The 26,262-nt window shown below is 45.6% G+C and overlaps 1 long non-coding RNA gene across 1 annotated transcript; it reads left to right on the forward strand.

Annotated features, from left to right (window-relative positions):
• LOC142740974 (uncharacterized) lies at nucleotides 1–26,007 on the forward strand. The gene is made up of 4 exons (XR_012880944.1): nucleotides 1–238; nucleotides 11,604–11,788; nucleotides 25,559–25,695; nucleotides 25,876–26,007. It is a non-coding gene; the product is annotated as an uncharacterized LOC142740974 (long non-coding RNA).
• Nucleotides 26,008–26,262: the final 255 nt, after the last annotated feature.

The raw sequence follows: 26,262 nt of genomic DNA on the forward strand, positions 1-26,262 counted from the left end.
CCTCCCTTCAGCTGATGACAACATTGTCTTCTCCCTTCAATCTATGACATCAGGACTTATGGAATACTAAGGCATAGTGATGTTCAGAGAAGCCCCTTCTGCAGCAGCTCATATGTATAGTCGTCTTCACCCCATCATGTTCCTATAGTTCTCAGACAAGACCATCATTTTCTCCATGATATAAGATCTTCATGTAATAGCCGCAGGCTCGGCAGGAAAGTTCATCGCAGGGAAGCAGGTAAGGACCATTCCAGTTTTGTATGCCTTTCTGTGGCACAGACTGTTACAAGTTACATGTTTCTTGTAGTGTAACTTTCCATTGCTCCAGTACAATGACAACTGTTCTGCAGATTTCTAGAGTTGCAGCAGTTTTCCAAACCATGTCCCTCTTTTTATATCTAATTCTTATATTGCCGCTCAAGCTGCAGGAACGTCCTTCCTCCTGAGCGCTGCAGCAGCTCTCCATATACAATAAGCTAATGTTAATTTCTCTCCATGAATGCTGCTATGTCAGAAACCTCTATTTCCTGGAGGTCATAAGAACTTACTTACCAGCCTGGTGCACCCCTTTGTAGTTCTATGGCTTCATGCATGACAAAAGGAAAAATTTACAATGAAGGAGAAAACCAAATGCAGCATTTTATGGGAAGAGAGCGCATGTATATAGAAAGTTACAATATACCATTGTAAATAACCCAAACAGATGGGAGAAATCATACTCAGAAATATAACCTATAGTTTATAATGTGCAGGAGGAACTATAAGCTTTAGCATAGCTGCCACCATACAGTATAATGCCCAATAGATGCACCATAGAGTAAAACGATTATAGCTGCCCCTACACACATACAGTATAATGCCCCCATAGTGCCTAATAAAATACTCCGTATAGAGAAGGGAGGAAACCTCCAGCTCACCGGTTCTGCGTCAACAGATATCTTGCTCGGATCCCTGCCGTGGCGTGTAGTACAAAGAAGAAGGAGAGATGATCCAGCGCTGAATGTAGTTTAAAAGGGAAAGATTGTTCCCACTTTTATTGGCAAAATGATTAAAATTGGAACAGAGACGCAGTCTCAAGGCAGAGAGTGGTGCGGGTGAATACCCGAGCCTACGCGTTTCGAACACTTGCAGTGTTCTTAATCATGGCAAAAGATCTCTAAAAGGCGTCTCTGTTCCAATTTTAATCATTTTGCCAATAAAAGTGGGAACAATCTTTCCTTTTTAAACTACATTCAGCGCTGCATCATCTCTCCTTCAAAATAAATACTCACCTAACGCCGTTCCTACGACTAGTGGAGGGGATCCCTCTGCTCCTCTGGGCTGTGCTATGAGTGGGTGAGTGCAGCGCTCACGGCTAGTTTTACACATTGAATGCTGGAGCAGGGTGCTAACAATTGCTCCAGCATTGGTTTCAAATGTATCTGCGTCCTGAGGACACAGATCCAGTTGAAACTGGGATAGCATCCGGGACTGTCCCGCTGGATCCGGGATGGCAGGGTGGTATGCTATTCAATTAGCCCGTGGATACATTACATGGGACTGATCTGTGAGCTATACCGTGCTACTGTGACAGGGGCCCCATGCATTAGAAATGTATGTGAGCAGAATTTCTAAAACGTATATGTTAGAAAACTGTTTAATCTCTTATTCTATAAATAAATAAAAAGAGGACTGCCCCTTTACATAGTGATAAACCCCTTATATAGCTGGAATGACTAGTTACTCCTAGACTTTCCCAGAACAGTAACGCTATGAAGCTGCAATGGTAACCACAGGCTATATTGCCTTGATACTATATGATAGATACACACAATGTATCAGATAGTGATGCACGATGCATCGAAACTTCGATATTGTTTAGATACTGTGCATCCCCAAACGGTTTGATACCGTTGTTTCATGTATTTCGATACTAAGCTGCGCCGCCGCACAGCTCAGTATAGTAACACATGAATGTATGAGAGAGGGGCTGAGGCTGTGTAATACAGTCATTGCCGCGCTCCTGAGTCCTGACAAGTGCGTGCCGTCAGGATGATGCGATGCGGCCGGCGCTGCACTAATGACTGCCGGCACTGAAGACAGAACATGGCGGGCGCGCTGCTAAACACCCCCATGTTCTGTCTTCAGTGCCTGAACCGCTGCTCATTAGTGCAGCGCCGGCCGCATCTCCACATGCTGACCGCGTGCGCACTTACTGTCAGGAGCGGGGCAATGGCTGTATTACACAGCCGCAGCCCCGCTCTATAACGGCGGAGATCAGAGAAACCTCTTATCTCCGCCGCTATTCTCCTGAATGCTGCGATAACAGCTGACTGCAACATTCAGGGGAAAATGAGAAGGGGGATGCCCCTGGATCGCGTCACGGGGAATTCCTGTGACGCGATCGAGGGCCATAACATATATGGGCAGACAGCCCAGGGTGGGTCTATTGAAGGACCCCAGGCCTGTCTTACCATATTTCCTGTTGTTAGGGCATACTTAGGTATGTCCTAACAACTGCCTGTGTACTATCCGTACACAGGCTAATGTACTGGCATATAAAAATATGGCAGTACATTAAAGTTTAAAAATAAAGTAAAAACATAAAGTAATATTACATTTTTAAAAATACACATGCCTTTTTTTTTTTTTTACAATAAACATTAAAATAAGTCTCAATACATAAAACATATATAATCAGTATTGGCGCGGCCGTAATAACCTGCACAACTATTTGTTTGCGTCATTTATGATGTGTACGCTGTAAAAAAATAAAATAAAAACCTTTCACTTATTAATGTAAGGCACGAGGTGTGATGAATTTAACCTCTATGTGCCTCACATTAATAGTAATTAACCCCATCATGTACCTCACACATTAACCCATTATGACTGGGAAACATGATGGGGTTAATTACTATTAATGTGAGGCAAATGGAGGTTAAATTCAGAATCACAGCTCGCGCCTCACATCAGAATTTTTTTTTATTATTACTGTTGGCAAAGTATCGAATTGGTATCGAAATCGCAATACTAACTGAAGTTTCGGTATCTAAGTACAAATTCTGGTATCGTGGCATCCCTGGTATCAGAGCAGTATTGTGTGTATTTTATATGACCAATATGTCATTTATCACAGCCTCACAGAGGTTGTTACCCAGCTTTCCCAGGCAGCAGAATGCCAGATCTGCCTAGTCATGCACTGATAAATCCCCAACTCTTATATCGTAGCATAACTAGTCAGAGTTGTTATTCAGGAGCCTGGAAAAGCTGGGTAAGAAACCATGTGGAGCTGCAATGAACACATCTGTCTACTAGTGCAGTGATACATTTTGCATACTGTAGCATAGCTAGCCAGATTGGCCTTTCAGGATCCCAGGAAAGCTGGGTAACAAACCATGCAAACCATTCAAGTACCGCAAAGAGGGACAACCAGCAAGTTTGTCCCTTTTAAGCCACACCTCTAATCCTGCCAAAATACCCGCTCATACACATCCGTTTCAGCCCACACAGTATCATGCTCCCACGGTGACTCCCACACAGTATAATTCCAAATAGCTGCACCATACAGGAAAATGCTCCATAGCTGCCCCATACAGTATAATTCCCCCATACCGTATAATGCCCAAACAAATTCCCCCATACAGCATAATGTCCCATAGCTATCCCCGCCCAGTATTCTGCTCCTATAGTGCCTCCCACACCGTACAATTCCAAATAGCTGCCCTATACAGTATAATGCCCCCATACAGTATAATGCCCGCACAGTATAATGCCCACATAGATGCCCCCATACAGTGTAATGCCCCATAGCTGCCCCGTACAGCATAATCCCACACAGATGCCCCCTTGCAGTATAATGCCCAAACAAATTCCCCCATACAGCATAATGCCCTGTAGCTGCCCCCATACAGCATAATGCCCCATACATTATAATGCCCCATAGTTGCCCCATACAATATAATTGCCCCATACAGTATAATTACCCCATAGCTGCACCATACAGTTATGATGCCCCGATACAGTATAAGGCCCTTTAGCTGCCACCATACAGTATAATGCCCCCTCAGCTGCCCATACAGTATAATGCTCCTATAGCTGCCACCATACAGTATAATGCCCCCTTAGCTGCCCCATACAGTATAATGCCCCCTTAGTTGCCCTAGTGCCAGTGCCCACATGGATAGTTACAATGGTGATAGTGCCACACCCCCTTAAAGATAGTGTCGGGGTTCCAGGAAAGCTTGCTAACAAACCATGTAGGGCTGTTATATAAATCTGCTCAATACTAAATATACCTAGATAAATACCACTCCTCAATCACAAATCATCTATCTACTAATGCAGTGATACATTTTGCATATTGAATCATAGATAGCCAGATTTGCCTTTCAGGATCCCAGGAAAGCTGGGTAACGAACCATGTGAAGCTGTAATAGGGACTGATGAACATTAACCCTACCTAAATAAGTCCCACTCTTTGCTAACAAATTGCGTCATAGTTAGGCAGATCTGCCTTTCAAGGTCTTGGGAAACCTGAGTAACAAACCATGTGAAGCTGCTATATAAATCTGCTGAATACTAAATATATCTAGATAAATCCCCCTCCTCACTCACCATAGCAAGGCAAATTTACCTTTCAGGGTTCAGGGAAAGCTGGGTAACAAACCAATGTGGAGCTGTAATAGAGATCTGCTAAATACTAAATCCCCTAAATAAATCCCACTCCTCACTATTAAATTGCTTTATATCCAGGCAGATTTATCTTTCAGGTAAGAGTATGTTCACACGCAAACGTAAAATACGTCTGAAATTACGGAGCTGTTTTCAGGCGAAAACAGCTCCTGAATTTCAGACGTTTTTGCAAGTGCACACGTTTTTCGCGGCGTCCATTACGGATGTAATTGGAGCTGTTTTTCAATGGAGTCAATGAAAAACGGCTCCAATTACGTCCCGAGAAGGGACATGCACTTCTTTGAGGCGGCTGCACAGAACACCGTAAGACCCATTGAATTGAATGGGCAGATGTTTGCCGACGGTTTTGAGCAGTTTTTTCGGCCGTAATTCCAGGCGAAAAACACCTGAATTACGTTCGTATAGAGGGCGTGTGAACATACCCTAACTTGCACACACGCCGTAAGTGCACGTTCAGACGTGGCAGACAATTTTGAAGCAAATTCTTGCAAAATTCACATACTAGACCTTCTCAATGAATTAGAATATCAAAAAGTTAATTTATTTCAGTAATTCAATTCAAAAAGTGAAACTCGTATATTATATAGATTCATTACACACAGAGTGATCTATTGCCAGCATTTTTTTTCTTTTAGCGTATGTGCACACACAAAATAAAAAACGTCTCAAAAGACGGAGCTGTTTTCAAGGGAAAAAAGCTCCTTATTTTCAGCCACTTTCGATTTTCGAGGCATTTTTTACGGCCGTTTTTGGAGCTGTTTTTCTATAGAGTCTATGAAAAACGGCTCCAAAAACGGCTGATGAAGTGACATGCACTTCTTTTTTGCAGCCTTTTTTTACAAGGGAATTTTTCAAAGCGTCCGCGTAAAAAACGCCCCGTCGGAACAGAACGCCGTTCTCCCATTGAAATCGATGGCCAGATGTTTGGAGGCGTTCTGTGTGAACATACCCTAAATGTTGATGATTATGGCTAACAGTTGGGGTATGTTCACACGCAAACTCAAAAACGTCTCAAAATACGGAGCTATTTTCAAGGGAAAAAAGCTCCTGATTTTCAGACGTTTTTTAAGCCACTCGCGATTTTCGCTGCATTTTTTTTTTACGGCCGTTTTTGGAGCTTTTTTCGATAGTCAATGAAAAACTGCTCCAAAAATGTCCCAAGAAGTGACCTGCACTTCTTTTTCGTGGCCGTTTTTTTACGCATGCGAAAAACGCTCCGTCAGAACAGAACGCCGTTTTCCCATTGAAATCAATGGGCAGATGTTTGGAGGCGTTCTGATTACGATTTTTTTTTTGTCCGTTTACGCCCCGAAAAACGTCCGAAGATAGGCCGTGTGAACATACCCTGAGGGTATGTTCACACGGCCTATTTTGGGCCGTTTTTCGGCCCGTAAACGCCTGAAAACACGGCCGAAAAATTAGAAGTAGAACGCCTCCAAACATCTGTCCATTGATTTCAATAGAAAAAACGGCATTCTGTTCCAACGGGCCGTTTTTTTGCGCGGCCGTTTTTCATTCTCTATAGAATACAGCTCCAAAAACGGACGTAAAAAATGCAGCGAAAAACGCGAGTGGCTTAAAAAACGTCTGAGAATCAGGAGCTGTTTTCCCTTGCAAACAGCTCCATATTTTCAGATGTTTTTGAGTTTGCGTGTGAACATACCCTTAAAGAAAACCCAAAATTTAGTGTCTGAGAAAATTAGAATATTCTATAAGCCCAATTTCAAAAATGATTCTTAATACTGAAATGTAGGCCTACTGAAAAGTATGTACAATATAGGAACTCAATACTTGGTCGGGGCTCCTTTTGCATGAATTACTGCATCAATGCGGCATGCCATGGAGGCGATCAGCCTGTGGCACTGCTGAGGTGTTATGGAAGCCCAGGTTGCTTTGATAGCGGCTTTCTGCTTGTCTGCATTGTTGGGTCTGGTGTCTCATCTTCCTCTTGACAATACCCCATAGATTTTCTATGGGGTTTAGGTCAGGCGAGTTTGCTGGCCAATCAAGCACAGTGATACTGAGGTTATTAAAGCAGGCATTGGCACTTTTGGCAGCGTGGGCAGGTGCCAAGTCCTGCTGGAAAATTAAATCAGCATCTCCATAAAGTTTGTCAGCAGGGGGAAGCATGAAGTGCTCTAAAATTTCCTGACAGATGGCTGCGCTGACTCTGGACTTGATATACAGAGGTGTAGCTAGGTTCTCCAGTACCCGCGGCAAAGATTCAGTTTACATTAGGTGACTCACCTGTGACGTCTCAGATTCTAGTTATTTTTCTTTATCCGATCCAGACCTCTATGATGACTTCTCCCGGTCACAGCCCATTTCTGCAGTTTGCCGCTCACATGTCTTCAGCTTCTCACTTTTCCAACATTTCTGCACCTATAAATAAATATAAAGTTATCATTATACCACACACTACGGCATTAAATATAATAGCGCCATACACTGGACCTCTAATTATAATAGCACCATACACCATGTCGCACGCACGCACGCACGCACGCACGCACGCACGCACGCACGCACGCACGCACGCACGCACGCACGCGCACGCACGCACACACACACACACACACACACACACACACACACACACACTGGCCCCTGTAGATAGTGCCTGCCATAGAGCCCCCTGTAGATAGTGCCCCCATGTAGCCCACCCCTGTATATAGTGTCCCACAAATAACTCCCCCTATATTGCTCTACAGATAGCCCACCCCTGTATATAGCCCTCTGTAGATATATCCCAGCCCTGTATATAGTGCTCCACGTATAGCCCAACCCTGTATATAGCCCTCTGTAGATATAGCCCACCCCTGTATATAGTGGTCTACAGATAGCCCACCCCTGTATATAGCCCCCCTTTAGATATAGCCTACCCCTGTATATAGTGCTCCACAGATAGCCCAACCCTTTATGTAGCCCCCCTGTAGATATAGCCCACACCTGTATATAGTGCTCCACATATAGTCCACCCCTGTATATAGTGTTTCACAGATAGCCCACCCCTGTATATAGCCCCCCTGTACATATAGTCCACCCCTGTATATAGTGCTCCACTAAATAGTCCACCCCTGTATATAGTGCTCCACAGATAGCCCACCCCTGTATATACTATATACAGGGGTGGGCTATCTGTGGAGCACTATATACAGGGGTGGACTATATGTACAGGGGGGCTATATACAGGGGTGGGCTTTCTGTGGAGCACTATAGGGGGAGCTATTTGTGGGATACTATATACAGGGGTGGGCTATATCTACAGGGGGACTATATACAGGGGGGGCTATATCTACAGGGGGACTATATCTACAGGGGGACTATATACAGTGGTGGGCTATCTACTGGGGGACTGTATCTACTGGGGGACTGTATCTACAGGGGGACTATATCTACAGGGGGACTATATCTACAGGGGGACTATATCTACAGGGGGACTATATCTACAGGGGGACTATATCTACAGGGGGGCTATACCTACAGGGGGACTATATACAGGGGTGGGCTATCTACTGGGGGACTATATCTACAGGGGGGACTAGATCTACAGGGGGGACTAGATCTATAGGGTTGGGCTAGATCTACAGGGGTGGGCTCTGTCTACAGGGGGACTATACACAGGGGTGCTATATAAAGGGGTGGGCTATATCTACAGGGGGCTATATACTATATAGCCCCCCCTGTAGCTATAGCCCTACCCTGTATATGGTGCGCCATAGATAGCCCCCCCCCGTGTAGATAAAGTCCCCCCGTAGATAAAGCCCCCCCCCCGTGTAGATAAAGTCCCCCCCCCCGTAGATACAGTCACACACTTTTATTGCAATTAAAAAAAATAAAAAATAATTTTAACTCACCTTAATCCCGCTCCCACGCCGTCCGGCAGCCATGGAGACCTGCTCTCTTCTGCGCAGGTCTCCTGGGGGTTGAACACAGCGTCTATGAAAGGCGCTGATTGGCTGGGCAGGATGACTTTCCCTGTCACTCAGCGTCTTTCATCGACGGAAGCTTCACTGGTACAAAAGGTACCAGTTGCTTCACTCGTGGAAAGGCGCTGAATGACTGGGCACGGAACGTGCCCGGTCATTCATTGCTTCTAATTGTACCTGTGTCCTATAGACACAGGTATAATTATAGTGCAGGAGGATATGGCGCTGGCGCCCCCCTCTAAGCTGTGCCCGGGGCACATGCCCCACCTGCCCCCCCCCCCTCGCTACGCCCCTGTGATATAACACAGTGGACCAACACCAGGAGATGACATGGCTCCCCAAACCATCACGGACTGTGGAAACTTCACAATGTATGGCAGGCAACTTGGATTAAGTGCCTCTCCACTCTTCTTCCAGACTCTGGGACCTTGATTTCCAAATTAAATGCAAAATTTACTTCCATCTGAAAACAGGACTTTGGACCACTGAGCAACAGTGTTGTCCACTGTGTTATATTAAGGATACATGTGGATGGAAATTTTGAAATCCCCATCCACTTGTATTGTCATGTAAATTGCTGCGGATTTGCGATTTAGAACCTACACGGCAAAACCGCCACATTTGGATGGACCCTAAGGCCCCATTCACACGACCGTAAATGGTCAGTGGTTTTGCGGACCCATTCAGTACTATTGGCCGCAGACACCTTTCCGTAGTGCTACGGATGGGTGTCCGTGCCATAGAACCATGCCGGGAATTATGGAGCATGTCCTATTTTTCGTATTTTACGGGCCGTGCTCTCATACTTTGTATGGGAACACGGCCCAAAAATGTGGCCGGCTGTGGCTGTGATTACGGGCATGGCCGTGTGCATGGGGCCTAAGGCTGGGTTCCCACGTAGCGTAAACTCTGAAATTTCTGCAACGGAATTCTGTGTGGACATTCTGCAGCATTTAGGCCGGGTTACCACGGGCCGGATACGCTGCATAAAAACTATGTAGCGTATCCACCCTGGAACCCACTATGCCTTCCGTCCGTTTTTTTTCCAAACTGAATTTCCGCTGCGGAAAAAAGTGCTGGGGAGGAAGAAAAAAATTATTACCCCCCTCCCTCTTCTCTGCGCATAGTCCAGCCTTGCTGGATGACATTGCAGGCCATGTGATTCTGCAGCCTGTAATTGGATGCAGCGATCACATGGGATGTAACGTCATCCCAGGAGGCCGAACTGCAGGAAGAAGCAGGGAGTTCTGGGTTGAGTTGCGGTGGAATTGCTGCAAAAGTCACAACACATGGCTTTCTGTTGCGGGTTTTGAATCCCCATTGAATTAAATGCGAAAAACATGCAATGAAAAAGCTTTTTTCTAAATCCCATCCACTTTGCTGCTACTGTAAATGCTGCGAAATTTTGACACAGAATTCTATTGTGGAAATTCCACAGCGTTTATGCTACGTGGGGACCCGGCTTTACCCAGCCAGATTTATGCTGTTGTGGTTTTTACATAGTTTACGCAGCGGTAACACAATAAAAACCGCTAGAAATCCAACGTCTGGCACTAAATCCGCAGGCAAATCCGCTGTGGAAAAAATGCAGCGTTTCCACAGCACTATGAGTTGGAAAAACAGTATTTGGTGCGGATTTCTGCGACCGATTTAGGCTTCGTTCACATCTGCGTCAGGGTTCTGTTCATGGCTTCCGTCAGACCGTTCTGTCAGGGGAACCCATAAACGGAAACCAAATGGAAGCCATTCCATTTGCATTACCATTGATTTCAATTTCAATGTTAACTCTTCCGTTGCTAATGGTTTCCGCTTGTCACCGTTCTGTAGGATTTCTGTTTATTTGGCGGAATCAATAGTGTAGTCGACTACGCTATTGATTCTGCCAAAAAGATGGAAATCTTGTTGGACAGAGACAAACGGAAACCATTAGCAACTGAAGCGTTAACATTGAAATCAATGGTAATGCAAATGTAACCATACAGTTTCCGTTTGGTTTCCGTTCATGGGTTCCCCTGACAGAAGGGTCTGACGGAACCCATGAATGGAACCCCGACGCAGATGTGAACGAAGCCTTGCAGGCGTTTTTCTAGAGATTCTGCTTCAGATTTTTCATACGTTTTAGCCAAAACCAAGAACGGCACTGAAACAGAAGAAATATATGAAGAAAGGCCTTATAGGTCTCCTGTCCTGGATCCAATTCCGATTTTGCCTAAAAAACGCATGCAAAATCTGCACTGTGGGAACCCAACCTTAGGGTGTTCATAAGTGGCTCCCTCTTCCCTGCTTGTTTCTGCAGCTTGCTGGAAGTCTTGCAGGTTTATCTATAGGGGACAATTTTATTTTTTATTTTTTATAAGGTTTAGTGTCCCTTTTAACAGGAGACGTGTGGAAGTGATGATTGTTCATGGGAAAACTCCTGAAGGGCGGTATATTATAGCTACAGATCTGCTGAGCTATTATGTTAAAACTGCACAAAAAAATACTATAAACCTAATGCACATGTATTCCCATATATTGTAACTTCTAAGTGCTTATCAAAAGTGAAAGTCTTCTAGCGGGGACATGATGCCTAAAAAAAGCTACACCTTGTCCTGCAAAAAACAAAACAAGGCCTCAAATAGAAAAGTAGACATTAAAATGAAAAAAGTTATGGCTGAGAGGCAAACAATACATTAAAAAAATTGGCAAAAATACTGCAACCTTCATAGGTCCACAATTGTTCCAGTATAAGCCCTTTATAGGTATTGATTTTAACATGCCGGCAACAGTAGTGATTCTGAATTGTATCGCTAACGTGTAAGGCGGTATACAATGTTTTTTTTTTTTTTTACTAACCTAACAGAGTTGCATCAAAATGTATTTTGGATTGTAAAACATAATGATCTGGTTTCAGTGCACTATAAATGATGAATTCTTCATGGATATTCATCTATAGCACTCACAGGCTCCTCCCTTCAGCTGATGACAACATTGTCTTCTCCCTTCAATCTATGACATCAGGACTTATGGAATACTAAGGCATAGTGATGTTCAGAGAAGCCCCTTCTGCAGCAGCTCATATGTATAGTCGTCTTCACCCCATCATGTTCCTATAGTTCTCAGACAAGACCATCATTTTCTCCATGATATAAGATCTTCATGTAATAGCCGCAGGCTCGGCAGGAAAGTTCACTGCAGTGAAGCAGGTAAGGACCATTCCAGTTTTGTATGCCTTTCTGTGGCACAGACTGTTACAAGTTACATGTTTCTTGTAGTGTAACTTTCCATTGCTCCAGTACAATGACAACTGTTCTGCAGATTTCTAGAGTTGCAGCAGTTTTCCAAACCATGTCCCTCTTTTTATATCTAATTCTTATATTGCCGCTCAAGCTGCAGGAACGTCCTTCGTCCTGAGCGCTGCAGCAGCTCTCCATATACAATAAGCTAATGTTAATTTCTCTCCATGAATGCTGCTATGTCAGAAACCTCTATTTCCTGGAGGTCATAAGAACTTACTTACCAGCCTGGTGCACCCCTTTGTAGTTCTATGGCTTCATGCATGACAAAAGGAAAAATTTACAATGAAGGAGAAAACCAAATGCAGCATTTTATGGGAAGAGAGCGCATGTATATAGAAAGTTACAATATACCATTGTAAATAACCCAAACAGATGGGAGAAATCATACTCAGAAATATAACCTATAGTTTATAATGTGCAGGAGGAACTATAAGCTTTAGCTTACTGTATATAGAAAGCCACTGCTGCACCCAGGGAAGGATGATATTGTTCCGTTACCACCAGCCAATAGCTGCATAGGCTGCTCAGCTGAGTTTCTGCACCTTAGCTTCAGTAACAGTGGGGGCAGTGGCGTAACTACCGCCGTAGCAGCAGTAGCGGCTGCTACTGGGCCCGCAGCATGAGGGGGCCCGTGTCGCCCGCCGGCACGAGCCCCCACCATGGCCGGAGGCTCCGCTAGCAGCCGCTATGGCTGCTACAGCGGGACGCCACTGAACACTACGGCAGAGCAGGGAGGTATCTCCCCGCTCTGCCATTAACTGGTTCCTGACCACTGGCTGTGTTTTTACGGCCAGCGGTCAGGGTCCTTAAAACCCGAGCCATAGACTTTCTACGGCTCGGGTTTTAACATGCTGCCCGCGCGATCGGGCGGCAGAATGTCGGGTCTCCGGCAGTCAGTGACTGCCGGGGACCCTGAGGAGAGGATAGAAGCAGCTTTCGCTGCTTCTGTCTTCTCTGATCACTTGTACACAGCACTCGATGAACGCTGTGTATAGGAATAGAGACAGCAGCAGCGGCGCTGTCTCTATTCCTCCCGGTGATCATGTGACTGGTCACATGATCGCCAGGTGCCGTTAGTGGCAGGCTGCTGCTGGGTCTTATTAGACCCAGCACAGCCCTATTAGTGACAATAGTCACTATGAGAGGGCTGATTTCCCCTGTAACTGGGGCTGCTGTGCAGCTCCAGTTACAGTGGAAAAACATGGTGTAAAAGAAAGAAAAAATATATATAAAGTTCCCCAAAGGTCTTCTTTGACCTTTGGGGGACAGACCATAGTAATAAAAAAATAATAAAGTAAAGTGCAAAAAAAATTTCAATAATAAATACACATAAAATACCCACCCCAAAAAAAAAAACATCCCCCCCCACCAATCATTGACGTAACGCTAGCGCTGACCCAATTACCCTAATATAGACATGTAATATATAAAAATTTACGGTAGACAATGGCGATCACAAATAAAAGGTCTATTTTAGGGTAAAACTATGTTATTACCAAAAAAAAAATAGCTGAAATGTAAAAAAGCTTATTTTTTTACTATTATTTTCAAACTTTATGAATAAAAATTCTAAAATAGCAAAAAAGGTGTGTATAACAACGATAAAAAATGAAACCTGCATTGTCTACGGAAAAAAGTCGCAAAAATCACGTCGTTAGCCCAACAAATAAAAAAGATAGCCATTTAACTAACGTGTGCTAAAAATGGCTAAACGGTGTCTGGTCCTGAAGGCGCAAAATAGAGCAAAATACATGTATCCCCTCTCCACAGGATCTCCACAGGATAGGGGATACATGTGTGATCGCTGGCAGCGATAGGGGGAACGGGGGACTGAAAGTCCCCTGAAGTTCTCCATCACAAACCTCGGACTTCCGGGGTCTGTGTCGGCAGCTCCGGAGAAATGAATGGAGCGCCGGTCGTGCTTGTGCGCATGCGTGACCAGCGCTCCTTTCATTTTTATTGAGCTGCGCAGACGCCGGAAGTCAGAGGTTTGTCATGGAGAAGTTCAGGGGACTTTCAGTCCCCCGTTCTCCCTATCGCTGCCAGCGATCACTCATGTATCCCTTATCCTGTGGAGATCCTGTGGAGAGGGGATACATGTATTTTGTAGGACACACTGTAGGTCGCATTTTTTTGGGAGGGGGGACGCTGTATGGCGTTCCCTACAGGGGGGGGGGGACGCTGTATGGCGTTCCTTACAGGGGGGGGGGTGGCTGTATGGCGTTCCCTACAGGGGGGGGAGCTGTATGGCGTTCCCTACAGGGGGGGGGGGGGCTGTATGGCGTTCCCTACAGGGGGGGGGGGGCTGTATGGCGTTCTCTACAGGGGGGGGGCTGTATGGCGTTCTCTACAGGGAGGGGGGCTGTATGGGGCGTTCTCTGCAGGGGGGCTGTATGGCGTTATCTACAGGGGGGCTGTATGGCGTTATCTACAGGGGGGCTGTATGGCGTTCTCTACAGGGGGATGTATGGCGCTATCTACAGAGGGGGGGCTGTATGGCGTTATCCACAGGGGGGGGGCTGTAAAAAAGGCACTATCTACAAGGGGGGGTTGTGTGACACCCAGGGGAGGGGGGCCCCAGTCAAAAGTTTGCTATGGGGCCCAGTCTTTCCTAGTTACGCCCCTGAGTGGGGGTCTCTGCACCCGGACCCACACCGATCCAAACTTTTGATATGTCTCTATGACATATAAATAGTTTGCAGAAAGTGCAGTTAGGCTAAGTTCACACTACCGTTATGTTCCGTTTAGCTCTCTTCCATCAGAGGTGGGACCCGCATCTATCTGACATTTATGACATATACTGTGAATATGTCATAAATGTCTCTGATGGAAAACCCCTTTAATCCAGTGAGATTAAAAACATCTTCATTTATTTCAACACATTAACCACTTCCGCACAGCCCATAGACTATAAACGTCTGGGCGGTCCTTAACTCCTTACCGACCTTTGACGTATCCATACGCCAAAGTCGGGTAAGGGTAGTATGGAGCGGGCTGTAACAATGGATCCCGCTCGTTTAACTCGTTAAATGCTACGGTCAATAGCGACCGCAGCATTTAAATTGTTAGAAAGACGGGGGCGACCCCCTCTAACTTATCATCACGGGGGGGGGCGATGGTTGCTATGGCTGCCTGGGGGCCTAATGAAGTCCCCCAGGTCCGCCATCTTTGTGCACCTCCGGCAGGGCTTAATAGATGCCTGTCAGAATCCGGATATACTGCAATACATTAGTATTGCAGTATATCGTGCAAGCGATCGCTGGTTGAAGTCCCCTAGGGGGACTAATAAAAAAAAGTAAAAATGCGTTAAATAAAGTTTTGTTTTGTTTGTATAAAAAAATATTAAAAGTTAAAAAAAAAACATTTTCCCTCTAGAGCATAGTAAAAAAAGAAATAAATAAACATAATTGGTATCGCCACGTCCATAAAAGTCTGAACTATTACAACATATCATTATTTAACCCGCACGGTGAACGCCGTAAAAAAAAAATTGTAAACGCCAGAATCTCTATTTTTTGGTCTCCTAATCTCCCACAAAAAATGAAATAAAAAGTGATCAAACCATCGCATGTACACCAACATGGTATTATTAAAAACTACAGCTTATCCCGCAAAAAATAAGCCCTCATACCACTTAATGGACGGAAAAATAAAAAAGTTATGGCTCTTTGAATTTGGCTACACAAAATAAATTTTCTTTTTTACGCTTAGGTTTTTACTTGTAAAAGTAGTAAAATATAGAAAAAAACAATATATATTTGGTATCGCCATAATCGTATTGACCCACAGAATAAAGTTAACATGTTGTTTTAATTGCACAGTGAATTCCGTAAAAACGGCAAGCAAAAAACCATGGAGGTATCACTGTTTTTTTCATTTTTTACCCCACATATAATTTTTTCCCCTTTAGTACACTATATGGCAAAATAAATGGTGCTACGAAAAACTACAACTCGTCCCGCAAAAATCAAGCCCTCATAGTACTATATCGACGGAAAAATAAAGACGTTATGGCTTTTGGAAGGTGGGGAGGAAAAAACGAAAATGAAAAGCTGAAAAAGGGCTGCGGCGGGAAGGGGTTAATTATCTTTGCAAGGCCGTTCTAGAACGTCCTGCAGAGATAGCCTGTTTGCCGCTCTGTAGCGGCATTTAGCTCCGTGATACAGCTGTCTCTAGACCGCACTTGTCTGTTCGTCCTCCCTCCACAGTCCTTGTTGATGCCAAAATAAAGGATTTTATTGCATCTGGGTGAGTGCCACATGTTTTTCTCTTCTACCTCTGATGTATTTTTCCTTGATGATGTGCTTTGCTGTTGAGCACCACCCGAAGAACAGGAACCACTGTTGTTATAGGTGTTCTGTATATAAGTGGAGATTCTACTAGACTGCTGTCTCTAGACAGCTGACATCACCAAGCTCTGCCTAGAGACCAATCAGTGAGGTCTCTGGCCATCTAATCATTGTGACAACTGTCACAATGATCACTATACTTACTCCAGCCTCACGGCACCCCCCACACCCGTCGCGGTGATCCCCCGCCCCACCTCGCGGCCCAACTCACAGCACCCCCCTCGCGTCACCCCGCCCCTTCTCACACCCCACCTCGCTGCAACCCCCCGCCCCTGTAACTTTTCCCTCTCCTGGCAGGCTGTCAGGAGAGGTAGAATAGTGTAATAATAAAACAATAAATAGATTCCAATATCTATCCATCCATCTATCCATCCATCCCAAATCTAACCATCATATCTATACATCTATCTTGATATATAGTATAGTTTTAGGGTCAATTCACACGATGTGTATTACGTGCGGTTTTGCCGCGCGTATTTGTGTGCGGCAAAACCACAACGTAATACAGTACTAGCATAAACAATGAGATTTGGGAAGTAAATTGACCTACGGTGCGTATTTTCAAAACCGCGGCATGTAAATTTATCTCGTGATTCTGTTTGCGAATTCTATCCCTGTAATTCTTCAAAATTACGCAGCAAAACATAAAAATCGCACCAAAAACTGCACCTTTAAGTGCGTTCTTTTCCTGCGAATTTCTTGCAGTTTTGCAGCATATTTTCCACAGCAAAATACGCAATGTGTGCATGTAGCCTTAGGCTAGGGCTACATGGCGACTTTTGCCGCAACACAAGTTGCACAGCCAAAGATTTCTACGTTTCGTAGCGTACATGGCAGGTAATGACAGTGAATGTCGTCGCAGTCATTTTACTTGCGATGTAGGCTACCGGACAAAACTATTTTTGGCTATGGGACCTGTGTTGTGGCCAAAGTCGTCGTGTAGCCCCGGCCTAGAACTATACTATACATCAATATATATGAGATAGATAGATAGATATATGGCGCCCTGTGCAAAATTATCCTTCAACGGGGCGCCCCCATCATTAAAAATAAAAAAAAATGGCTCATAAAAAAAATTATAATGCCCATTTTGCGACCCCATACAGTATAATAATAGTATTTAATAATATAATATATTACAACCCCTTCAAGGACACAGTATCTTGTCCTCTAATTGTGCCCACAGTATTAAGGCCACCTTAGTACCCCTACACAGTATAATATCTGCTTAGTGGCCCCCACACAGTATGGTGCCCCCTGTAGATTTTGGTATACAGCCTCCCTGTAGACTGTGCCATAAGCCCCCACCTCCTCCTTGTAGATCGTGCTATATAGCACCCCCACCTACCCCTTGTACACAGTGCCATACAGTCCCCTACCTTCCCCTTGTAGACAGTGCCCCCAAACAAAAACAAAAATTGTACTCGCCTTCCCACGATGAACTGAGCTGCTCCATGACGGGATCCTTGCGTAGACCGGCGTGATCCTGTAGCCTAGTAAAGAGTTTCCCAACCTTTTCGGACTCGAGGCAGCACTGGAAAAATAAAATTTCCTCAGGGCACCCCTGCCAAAAATTGTTTGAAGAAAGACAGAAAACTGCTAAAAACAAGCACTACACTCTGTATGTTCACACACGTTTTTTGTAAGGCAAAAAAAATCTGTCTCAAAATTCCTTCAGGAATTTTGAAGCAGATTTTGTATTAACAGCGTTGTCTGACCTTTTTTTTTTTTGCGATTTTTCTTAAGCCATTGAAGCTAATGCAAAAGACGCAGGCAAAAAAGCCCCAGACGGGCGCCGCAGGTATTTTCTGCCTCCTATTAACCCCTTCCCTCTTTAGCCACTTTTGACCTTCCTGACAGAGCCTCATTTTTCAAATCTGACATGTTTCACTTTATGTGGTAATAACTTTGGAATGCTTTAACCTATCCAAGCGATTCTGTGGCTATTTTCTCGTGACACATTGGACTTTAGGTTACTTGAAAAATTTGCTCGATTCATTCAGTATTTAAATTTGAAAAACACAAAAATGTAGCGAAAAATGGCAAAAATTTGCATTTTTCTAAATTTAAATGTATCTGCTTGTAAGACAGGCAGTTATACCACACAAAATAATCGCTAGTTAACATCCCCCATATGTCTTTATTAGATTGACATCATATTTTGAACATGCTTTTATTTTTCTATGACGTTACAAGGCTTAGAACAGGGGTCTCAAACTCGGCCGGGTAAGTGGGCCGCATAAAGAAAAAATGGAAAGTTGACGGGCCGCATTACTTTCAAATTTGATACAATACAAAATTATTATTAATCAATTAGTTATTTGAACTACTATAACACTATACTACATTACTATAATAATACTGCTAGGTTTAAAATTTGAGAGAATTCTCCACGTGCTTATTTCAACAATCCAGCTTTCCTGTTTAAGTGTCGCTAAATGCAGTCCGGCGGCTCAGTTAGCAGCGTTTGGCAGACACACATGTCAAGATTGGGCAGCCCCATTTTAGATAGTGTCACAGTGCCCTCTGTGGATGCTGCCGCAGTGCCCTCGGTGGATGCTGCCGCAGTGCCCTCGGTGGAATGCTGCCGCAGTGCCCTCGGTGGAATGCTGCCGCAGTGCCCTCGGTGGATGCTGCCGCAGTGCCCTCTGTGGATGCTGCCGCAGTGCCCTCTGTGGATGCTGCCGCAGTGCCCTCTGTGGATGCTGCCGCAGTGCCCTCTGTGGATGCTGCCGCAGTGCCCTCTGTGGATGCTGCCGCAGTGCCCTCGGTGGATGCTGCCGCAGTGCCCTCGGTGGATGCTGCCGCTGTGCCCTCGGTGGCTGCTGCCGCTGTGCCCTCGGTGGCTGCTGCCGCTGTGCCCTCGGTGGCTGCTGCCGCTGTGCCCTCGGTGGCTGCTGCCGCTGTGCCCTCGGTGGCTGCTGCCGCTGTGCCCTCGGTGGATGCTGCCGCTGTGCCCTCGGTGGATGCTGCCGCTGTGCCCTCTGTAGATGCTGCCACAGAATCCTCTGTAGATAATGCAACACACCCCTAGATAAGGCCACAGTGCCCTTCACAGATGCTACCACAGTGATGTCAGGGTCTTGCCCAGAGCTGGAGTCCTGGAGCAGAGCCTCTTCTAGCACTCGAACTACAGTAGATTTGTGACTGCAGCTCTGGATTTGTTTGGAGTATGGGACCTGATGTTACAGTACAGTTGTGACTGCAGCACTGGATGTGACTGGAGTATAGGACATGATGTTACAGTAGAGTTATGACTGCAGCTCTGGATGTGGCTGGAGTATAAGACATGATGTTACAGTAGAGTTGTGACTGCAGCTCTGGATGTGACTGGAGTATAGAACATTATATAATAGTAGAGTTGTGACTGGAGCTCTAGATTTGTTTGGAGTATAAGGCATCATTTACACAAGCGTAATATACGCGCGTGCTTTTCATGCGTGTCGTACGCACCTACATTAGGCTATGGGGCAGTGCAGACAGTGCGTGAATTTTGCGGAGTGCGAGTGCGTTGCGTAAAACTCACTACATGTCCTTTCTTTGTGCGCTGTTTGCGCATCACGCACCCATTGAAGTCAATGGGTGCGTGAAAACCATACATGCTGCACGGAAGCACTTCCGTGCGAACTGCGTGATTCGCGCAACAGCTGTCAAACTCTGAATGTAAACAGAAAAGCACTACGTGCTTTTCTGTTTACAAACATCCAAACGGAGTGTCAAAATGATGGCGGCTGCGGGAAAATCACGCAGCCGCACATCATACACTGATGACACACGCAGCTGGGCAGCGATGTCAGGGAATTCCATAGAGTCCCGGAGCAGAGCCTGTACTAGCACTCTGCTCGGGACTCCACTCTGGGGAAGACCCTGACACACTGTCCATATATGGGCAGCGATGTCAGGGAATTCCACAGAGTCCCGGAGCAGAGCCGATACTAGCGCTCTGCCCGGGACTCCGCTCTGGGGAAGACCCTGACACACTGTCCATATATGGGCAGCGATGTCAGGGAATTCCACAGAGTCCCGGAGCAGAGCCTGTACTAGCGCTCTGCCCGGGACTCCGGCTCTGGGGAAGCCCCAGACATCGCTGTTCATATGTGGACAGCGATGTCAGGGAATTCCAGAGTCTCGGAGCAGAGCCGATACTAGCGGCTCTGTGTCCCGCGGGCCGCAGATGACAGCCCCAGGGGCCGCATGCGGCCCGCGGGCCGCGTGTTTGAGACCCCTGGCTTAGAACTTTAGCAGCAATTTCTCACATTTTCAAGAAAATTTCAAAAGGCTATTTTTACAGGGGCCAGTTCAGTTGTGAAGTGGCTTTTAGGGCCTTATATATTAGAAACCTCCAAAAAGTCACCCCATTTTAAAAACTTCACCCCTCAAAGTATTCAAAACAGCATTTAAAAAGTTTCTTAACCCTTTAGACGTTTCACAGGAATTAAACCAAAGTAGAGGTGAAATGTACAAATTCAATTTTTTGTTGTTGCAGAAATTCATTTTTAATCAAATTTTTTTTTTTTGTAACACAAAGCTTTACCAGAGAAACGCAACTCAATATTTATTGCCCAGGTTCTGCACTTTTAGGAAATATCCCACATGTGGCCCTAGTGTGCTAATGGACTGAAGCACCGTCCTCAGAAGCAAAGGAGTACCTAGAGGATTTTGGGCCTCCTATTTAATAGAATAAATTTAGGCACCATGTCAGGTTTGAAGGGCTCTTGCGGTACCAAAACACTGGAAATCCCCCAAAAGTGACCCCATTTGGGAAACTACACACCTTAAGGAAATTATCTAGGGGTATAGTGAGCATTTTGACCCTACAGGTTTATTGCATACATTATTGGAAGTAGGCTGTCAAAATGGAAATCTACATTCTTTCAAAGAAAATGTAGGTTTAGCAAATTTTTTCTCATTTCCACAAGGACTAAAGGAGAAAAAGCACTGCAAAATTTGTAAAGCAATTTCTCCCGAGTAAAACAATACCTCATATGTGGTAATAAACGGCTGTTTGGACACACGGCAGGGCTTAGAAGGGAAAGTGCACCATTTGGCTTTTGGAACTCAAATTTAGCAGGAATGGTTTGTGGAGGCCATGTCACATTTGCAGAGCCCCTGAGGGGACAAAACAATGAATACGCCCAAAAAGTGACTCCATTTAGGAAATTATATTTTCTCAACAAATAAAGGAAAAAAATAACCCCAACATCTGTAAAGCAACTTCGCTGGAGTACGGAAATACCCCATATGTGGTCATAAACTGCTGTTTGGGCACATGGCAAGAAACAGCAGAGAAGGAGTGGCATTTGGCTTTTGGAGCACAGATTTTGCTGGATTGGTTTCACACCATGTTGCTTTTGCAAAGCCCCTAACGTACCAGTACAGTGGAAACTACCCAAAAGGGACTCAATTTGTGATACTACACCCCTTGAGGAATTAATCTAGGGGTGTAGTGAGTATTTTGACCACACAGCTGTTTCATAGAGTTTACTTGAATTGGGCAGTGAAAATAAAAATTCAATTTTTTTCCAATAAGACGTAGCTTTAGTGCAAATTTTTTTTCTCCAAAAATAAAGCAGAAAAAGAACCTCAACATTTGTTAATCAATTTCTCCCGAGTACGGCAATACCCCATATGTGGTTATAAACTCATTTTTAGGCACACGGCATGGCTCAGAAGGGAAGGAGTGCCATTTGGCTATCGGAGTACAGATTTTGCTGGATTGGTTTCTGGTCGCTATGTAGCATTTGAAAAACCCCTGTGAGACCAAAACAGTGGAGACCCCCATTTTGGAAACTACACCCCTCAAGGTATTCACCTAGGGGTGTAGTGAGCATATTAACCCTGCAGGTGTTTTGCATAAATTAGTGTGCACTCGATATTGCAGAGTGAAAATGGGATTTTTCAATAGATATGCCAATATGTGGTGCCCAGCTTATGTCACCATAACAAGACAGCTCTCTAATTATTATGCTGTGTCTCCCGGTTTTAGAATCACCCTACATGGGGCCCTAATCTTTTGCCTGGACATTTGACAGGGCTCAGGAGGGAGAGAATACCATGAGAAATTGAGGCCTAATTTGGCGATTTACACAGAATTAGTTCACAATTGCAGAGGCGCAGATGGGAAATAATAAAAGAAACCCCCCAGAAGTGACCCCATTTTAGAAACTACACCCCTCAAGGCATTTATTAAGTGGTGCAGTGAGCATTTTCACTCCACAGGTCTTTTCCTTAAATAAATGCGCTGCATATAGTGCAAACAGACGAAATGTTCCCCTCTGATCTGCACAACTGCATATTTTTTATTTCCTGACTTATGGAAGCCTTAACTAATTTTATTTTTTCATAGACGTAGTGGTATGAGGGCTGTTTTTTTGCGGGACGAGCTGTAGTTATTATTGGTATCATTTTGGGGTACATGCGACTTTTTGATCATTCTTTATCCTATTTTTTGAGAGGCAAGGTGACCAAAAAACAGCAATTCTGGCATGGTTTTTTTTATACAGAGTTTACCACACATTATAAATTACATGTTAACTTTATTCTGTGGGTCAGTACGATTCCGGCGATACCTAATTTATAGCACTTTTTTATGTTTTACAACTTTTTGCACAATAAAATTACTTTTGTAAAAATAATGTCTTTTTTCTGTCGCCATGTTGTGAGAACCATAACTTTTTAATTGTTTAGTCGACGGAGCTATATGAGTGCTTGTTTTTTGTGAGACAAGCTATAGTGTTTATAGGCACCATTTTTGGATACATGCGACTTTTTGATCTTATTTTATTTCAAATTCTGGCATTATTTTTTATGTGTTTTTTTTACTCCGTTCACCGCGTAGAATAAATAACATAATATTTTTATAGTTTAGGCTGTTACTGTCGCGGTGATACCAAATATGTATGCTTTCGTTTTTTTTTTCAATAATAAAGGACTTGATAAGGGAAAAAGGGTGATTGTGTTTTATTTTATCACTTAAAACTTTTATTATATTTTTTACAACTTTTTTTCAAATTTTGTTTTCACTTTTTAACATACAGCTGATATCCACCGCTGAGGATGCCGGCTCATCTCCTGAGCCGGCGCCATCTTGCCGGCGGCTACGGAAGCCTTTCAGGCCTTGTCTCCGGGCGGGGGCTGGAAGTTTTCTGTGCTAGGCACACCGGGAGGCCGGTATTAGGCCTCTGGTTGCCATTGCAGCCACCGACAACCCGGCGATTTCATTGCTGGGGTGTCGATGAGCTGCAAACACCTTAAATGTAGCGATCGCTTTGACGGCTGCATTTAAGGGGTTAATGGCAGGGATCGAAGCTAACTTCGGTCCCTGCCGTTACAGCAGGATGTGAGCTGTCAGATACAGCTGACATTCGGGGATGATGGCACCGACTCAACTTCTGAGCCGGTACCATGCATTTGTCGTAAGTATACAACATTTTGCGGGAAGCACTGGCTTTCCATGTCGTATACTTACCACAAATGTTGGGAAGGGGTTAATTTCAATTGGACGTCTGAGGTGGAAACCACTTGAAGACCATTAGCCCCCCACTCACAGTAAAATGACCATCAGCCCCCCACTCACAGTAAAATGACCATCAGCCCGCCACTCACAGTAAAATGACCATCAGCCCGCCACTCACAGTAAAATGACCATCAGCCCGCCACTCACAGTAAAATGACCATCAGCCCGCCACTCACAGTAAAATGACCATCAGCCCACCACTCACAGATTCCCCCTGTAGGTAGCGCCACCCAGCCCCTTGTAGGTAGCGCCACACAGCCCCTTTGTAGGTAGCGCCACACAGCCCCTTTGTAGGTAGCGCCACACAGCCCCTTTGTAGGTAGCGCCACACAGCCCCTTTGTAGGTAGCGCCACACAGCCCCTTTGTAGGTAGCGCCACACAGCCCCTTTGTAGGTAGCGCCACACAGCCCCCTGGTAGGGAGCGCCACACAGCCCCCTGGTAGGGAGCGCCACACAGCCCCCTGGTAGGGAGCGCCACACAGCCCCTTGGTAGGGAGCGCCACACAGCCCTCTGGTAGGGAGCGCCACACAGCCCCCTGGTAGGGAGCGCCACACAGCCCCCTGGTAGGGAGCGCCATCCCCCTGGTAGGGAGCGCCATCCCCCTGGTAGGGAGCGCCACACAGGCCCCGGGTAGGGAGCGCCACACAGGCCCCGGGTAGGGAGCGCCACACAGGCCCCGGGTAGGGAGCGCCACACAGGCCCCGGGTAAGGAGCGCCACACAGGCCCCGGGTAGGGAGCGCCACACAGCCCCCTGGTAGGGAGCGCCATCCCCCGGGTAGGGAGCGCCACACAGGCCCCGGGAAGGGAGCACCACACAGGCCCCCGGGTAGGGAGTGCCACACAGGCCCCGGGTAGGGAGCGCCACACAGGCCCCGTGTAGGGAGCGCCACACAGGCCCCGTGTAGGGAGCGCCACACAGGCCCCGGGTAGGGAGCGCCACACAGGCCCCTGTTAGGGAGCGCCACACAGGCCCCTGTTAGGGAGCGCCACACAGGCCCCTGTTAGGGAGCGCCACACAGGCCCCTGTTAGGGAGCGCCACACAGGCCCCTGTTAGGGAGCGCCACACAGGCCCCTGTTAGGGAGCGTCACACAGCCCCCTGGTAGGGAGCGCCACACAGCCAACTGGTAGGGAGCACCACACAGCCTGCTGGTATGTAATGCCACACAGCCCACAGCCCCCTTTTAGGTAGTTCCACACAGCCCACTTGTAGGTAGTGCCACACAGCCCACAGCCCCCTTGTAGACTGCATCCCCCCCTTCCTGTAGATAGCGCCACTCTAGCTCCCTGAAGGAGCGGAATCCCCGTGTGGCCACACGGGGATTCCGCTCTTTCAGGGAGCTACAGTGGCGCTAGTAGATAGCAGAGAAGGGAGATACCTCCCTGCTCTGCTATAGTGCCGTCGCCACCACTGTAGCAGCCGCTATGGCTGCTACAGCGTTAGCGGCGGCACTGAGTGAAGAAGCGCCCGAGCGAAAAGGCGACTGCTGAGTCGCCGGGCCCAGGCACTTCTGAAACAAGCAGGGAAAGGAAGCCAGCGCAGCGCCCTCTTCCACCTGCTGGAGTGATGCGCCCTGTGCGAAGGCACAGGTCGCATGCCCCTAAAGCCGGCCCTGGATAGATAGATAGATAGATAGATAGATAGATAGATAGATAGTTAGAGAGATAGAGAGATATGAGATAGATAGATCATAATAGCGATTTATTTATTTTTTGTGTTATACAAATAAAGATTATTATTATTTCTTTCTACCTATCTCTTTATCTATATATTTCATATCATATATATTAATGTATTGTACCGTCTTAGGCTGGGGCTACACGGCGACTTTGGTCGCGACACTGGTCGACTACACAAAGATCTTTTTGGAACCAGCTTTGGAAAATTTGCTCCCCAAAAGCCAATTTGTGCACTATTCATTGTAAGCGCTGCCTTGCGCCAAGCGGGTAAGACATCGTTAAAGTCAGAAGTTGCAAAATATGTATTTAGGTGTGTGTATCCAGTGGCATGCACCAGAAGTAAAAAAAAAAAACATCACCTAAAATTACATAAGCAATTTCTTTTTAATTTATTTCAATTTTTTCCTTTTCCATTTTTTCAAAATAAAATATATCTATTTTTTTTAGACAAACCCATATGGAAGCCCAACATGTTTTGAGAAAAACAAGACCAAATACATATAGATTGGAAGAGTAATAGAAGAACAATTCACTTTTAAATCGGCACATGGATAAAACTTGAAAATGGGCCTGGTCAGGAAGGGGATAAAGCCTCTGGTCAGGAAGTGGTTAAAAATTTAATTTCCTAGAAATAAATTAATCTTACACGTTTAATTAAATGTAGCTTGGCTCTTACTCATAGTGACTAAGGAATGAATGTAAACATGCTTATTATATACACCTGTAGAACAACACCACCTGAACAAAACACCCAGCAGTGGCGTAACTACCACTGTAGCAGCCATAGCAGCTACTATAGAGCCCACTGCATGAGCGGGCTCCGTGCCGCCAGCC

The sequence above is a fragment of the Rhinoderma darwinii genome, chromosome 2 (assembly GCF_050947455.1).
Source record: "Rhinoderma darwinii isolate aRhiDar2 chromosome 2, aRhiDar2.hap1, whole genome shotgun sequence".
Classification (NCBI taxonomy): Eukaryota; Metazoa; Chordata; class Amphibia; order Anura; family Rhinodermatidae; genus Rhinoderma; species Rhinoderma darwinii.